General features: G+C 40.2%; 1 long non-coding RNA gene across 2 annotated transcripts; it reads right to left on the bottom strand.

Annotated features, from left to right (window-relative positions):
• Positions 1-1,420, bottom strand: LOC106963913 (uncharacterized). Of its 2 annotated transcripts, XR_001428284.1 has the most exons (4): positions 1,271-1,420; positions 463-1,100; positions 237-381; positions 1-72 (listed from the first exon to the last, which is right to left on the bottom strand). It is a non-coding gene; the product is annotated as an uncharacterized LOC106963913 (long non-coding RNA). The 2 variants fall into 2 exon arrangements; XR_001428283.1 differs by having other exon boundaries at positions 19-381.
• Between the last annotated feature and the right edge of the window lie 3,039 nt (positions 1,421-4,459).

Below are 4,459 nucleotides of genomic sequence, written 5' to 3'. Positions count from 1 at the left end.
ACAAGGTTAATAAATTATATTGTTAAATTTGCTGAAAACTTTCATCCCACGTTTTGATGAATGTGGAGGAGTCTGTGCAAATAGGGAGAAATGGTGTGAAGAACAGCATGTCATACATGAATATCAGCGTTCCTGAATCATAAGAACATTTTCTTCCATTCATTGGTTTATTTTGTAAAATAAAAAATAGGTAAAACTTAATAAAGCTCAAAACAAGAACAAGAACAAACACTAACCTAGACATCATGGGTTCTCAGCTGAGACAGAACATCATTCACTTTTCCAGTGGAAGCAGCTTTCTTCCTAAATAAGCTCTGGAGCTGGGAGGCATGTTGGTCCAATACAGCATAAAACTGGTTCTTCAGGTTGAGGTTTGTAATCCTGTGAAAACAACTGGAACTTAATAAAATAATTAAAAACTTAATAAAAAATATACTAAAAATTAAATAAAAAGCAACATACCGCTGTAAATGCGCAGGGAACAAGGAAGCAGCCACCTCGGTAGAAAATGGTAACTTCAGTATGCAAAACAGAAAGAAACTATCCAGTTCCACAAGTTTCTCTGTGCAAGATTTCACTGTTAGTGGGCGGCGAGAGGGCCGGGGAGGGATTCATTCATCAAATCGCAGGGGTGCGCTGGTGTTATGCCGAGAAACGGATGCCTCTTCGGTCATCAATATGAGAGAGTTTAGAGCGATGCGCGTTCCCGCGATAGGGCATGCAATTCTCGGCAGGCATGCGTTTCTCGGCATAACACTATAGTGCCAAAAAATGCTCCAAGCATTGCAGTTACCTACCTGCTCCATAAAGCGGTTCAGGGTGACTATGATGAATACACTCCTCTGATCTCCTCTTGTTACTTCTCCACCCACTGAGCCACTTCCATTCGGAATTAAGCACCTACCAAATATATGTTGAAAACATACTTTGTACTAGACCAATGCTTAAGGTGAGCTGAACTATGATGCGGTGTCTAGGTCCCATAAGCGGGCAGTACTCCGACTCGGACTGCAGGATTTTTGCAGCTTATGCTGCAGCCGAACACTGCGCGCCTCGACCAGGATAATCGTCATTGCAGGTTCGTGCGACGTTTCACATATCTGTAAAAATGAGGTAGAATTGTCTATAGCACAAACCAGGGTCATTCCTTCTTTTACAGAAAAATAACAGCAGTGGACCGCAGTCCTATAGGCGCTACAGTTCTGATTCATTGCAGTTCATTTAGACATTATTCTGAATAATGTCTAAATGTAAGTCGGGTATGACTTACGCAGTCAGGCAGATGATTCCCGGCCTTTTGGCTATGATCAAATGCCGTGTCTGTTCTTATTAGCAGTTCTGAATGCATCCCACAGTTCCCTCTGGGTGGCGTGTGAGGAAATGGCTGGGCGATAGGAGGTGATGTTTCAGTAGCAGGACGCCCCTGTGTAGAGCAGTAGGGATGTCTATTTAATAGATTTCTATGTAAAACACTGGTATTCTTCCCTTGTGAAAAATAAATATTCAAAGTAAATTAGATCTTAGCATACTTGGACATACTTAAACCAAGACTAAAAATCGGTAATATCTTAAGTTTGTTAATGATTATTTAATTTAAAGCATGCTTTTTCAGAACAGCTATTTTTGCACTTAATATTTATTAGTTTTGATTAAAGTCTAGAAAGTTACAATTTGAACTGTATTAAAGGCACTGTTACATGCTAAATTGGAACAACTTCATGTGCTGGATTATAAAACTAGCCTCTTCACAGTAGAACAAATAACAAAAGGGAAGAAGAAGTGATTCTAACAGTCCTGGAGGAGCCTGGAAAAAAAGAAGAAAGTGAGGTGGAGCATGAGGAACAAACCCCCAATGATAGACACAGGGTAACACAGGAACAGTCAGGTATAAACAGACAAATACATTAAAGAAACATATTTAGTTTAATTATACCAATATTAATATAGACCCAGTTGCATTTACAACCAGTTACGTTCGAATAGATGAACATGTATTTGTTGATCAGTTTCATTCAGCTGGACCTGAGGTCAGCTGCAGGCCTTAATCCACCTCTAGCATTTTTCCAGATTCCTCTTGGATTTTGCAAATGTAATACATTTTATTCCATGCTCTTACAGCTGGATAACAGGTGTGGGGATTGCATGTTCCTTCTGACAACGTTTGATGAGAATTTCCTGTTATTTTCCTCAAAATCTCTATGACTGCAATTCGTTAGCAATGATGAAGCCCAGCAATGTTGTCGGAGGTTCAGTTCCTCAAGATAAGAAGCATGTACTTAAGAGCAAATTGCGAGTACTACCGATTGGTCACTTGCTGATAAACCCCCTAGAACGATTGAAAGATGGCATCATGTAAATTAAGTAATAAGCCAGAATACATTAAAAACAATGCTAGTCACATTCAGAGCTGACATAAGGCATAAAATTAACAAAGCAGCTGCTTAAGATCCCCAGAGTCATGTTTAGTGTTTGTTGGTGGGTTCACCAACAAAAAATGCAGCAGGTGGAGGCACCAAGTAGATTTTGTGGTTTTTAATGAAAAATAAAATCTTACAATAACAGCCATGGAGAGCACAGGGAACCATCCATCCATTTTCTTTACACCCTTGTCCCTTAGTAGGGTCATGAGGGGTCACAGGGAACCAGAGCAGAGCAAATCACAGGAATCTAAAAATTACATTAGGGAATAGACAGGGAGATAACGAGAGAAAGTGAGGGGTGAGAGGTTAAAAGGTGTGCAAGTACTGGGAGAATGAATGCTGGAAAAAAACAAACCTGGGCTGATTGGCTAACTCAGGGGTGGGCAACTCCAGGCCTTCATGGCCGGTCTCCTGCAACTTTTAGGTGTGTCTCTACTTCAACACACCTGAGTCAAATAATGAGGTTGTTAACAGGACTCTGGAGAACCTGACTGCACTTGGGAGGTGATTCAGCTGTTGGATTCATGTGTGTTGGACCAGGGAGTAGTGATGGGCAAATGAAGCCTCATGAAGCAGTGAAGCTTCCCAGCCCATTGCTTTGCCCAAAGGTTCATTACTCGGTGGTTCATTCATTTCTCACTAGTGACATCTGCTGTTGAAACTGTGACAGCCTTGTCACTCAGATAGACATAATTCTTCAAAAATTCTCTTTTGACTCTCCAATCCCCTTTATTTTGACTCATCAGGCCAGAATTTTACTCTTCCAACAACTTTAAGTCTGTTTCTGCTGTTCAAGACTGATAAATCTTTGCAGAACAAAGAAATATTGGAAATTTCAGGAAGGTGTGGATTTTGGAGGTGAAGGGGTTAATTCTTTTTATTTAAGAATCTTGTGAGCAATCATCTCAAAGTCTTCCCAGATGTCAAATGTTTTCTTCTTGCTGGCTCCATGTCAATCAAGTTTATTTGTGTGGCACTTTTCAGCAACGATGCAGTTTTTACATAATAAAAAAACCACACAAATATAAAGTCACAAAATATACCATATCAACAGTTGAGAAAACCGGTAACAAACATTACATTTTGATGAGTGCCATCATCAAAATCGTTAATACACATGAACTATAAAAGGTTTATTTTATTTCTGCCACTGCTGAAGACAAATACTCCTTTGATGCGCGATCAAATTCAATAACCCATGCCATGAAGCAGTACGGCTCATCACGCTTTTATTTTGAAAACCGACACTACCCTGGTAGTGATGGGTAGCCCATCACTACCAGGGAGACATCTAAGAGTTGCAGGACACCGGCCCTCGAGGACCAGGATTGCTCACCCCTGGGCTAACTGACTGCAGTTTGGAGGGGAGAAAGAGAGAGAATGAAAGAAAGTGGTACAAGGGACTAGGAAAAATGAATCTAACACATAACTAGCATAACTACACATAGGAAACATACTTAACAATAATACAGAAGAGCAAACTAGAATCACTAAGAAAGGACTGAACTAAAGAAAAATAGAAACAAAACTAATCACAATGAGAAACAGAATAAAACTAGAATCAATAAATCACACTCCAAAACAACTCTACAACCTGGGATCCTAACACCCAGGATTTTCAGGGCCTCTGTCCTGTCAATGTTAGCATTTTAACAAGGAATAAAGCATCCCTGATGAAGAACAACCTTGCCTCACTCCCCTTAAAACATTAAATGGAACACTTAAGCCTCCATTTATTTTAAGTTCACTCCAGTGGCGGAACAAGTCAGCGTCGGGCTGCTCTGCCCCTGGTTCACTCCCAATGTCATGGTACAAAACCTGGATCAAAGGTATGAAACCTGGGCTGAAACCAAAAGCAGTCAAATATTGCCACAAATATTGATGTTTAACCTGGTCAAACACTTTTTCTTGATCTATAAAAATAAGACCAATATCTATGCCCAATGAGCTGAAGATTTCCAAAACATCTCTGATTTAAGTGAGAGCACCTTGATAAGGGGTAGTGGTTTTGGTCAATTCAAGCTGGTGACCTCCTAGAC

This window comes from Poecilia latipinna, unplaced genomic scaffold (genome assembly GCF_001443285.1).
Source record: "Poecilia latipinna isolate Pla-1442-1.1 unplaced genomic scaffold, P_latipinna-1.0 Scaffold1599, whole genome shotgun sequence".
Lineage (NCBI taxonomy): Eukaryota > Metazoa > Chordata > Actinopteri > Cyprinodontiformes > Poeciliidae > Poecilia > Poecilia latipinna.
This window is presented reverse-complemented; position numbering and strand designations above follow the sequence as displayed.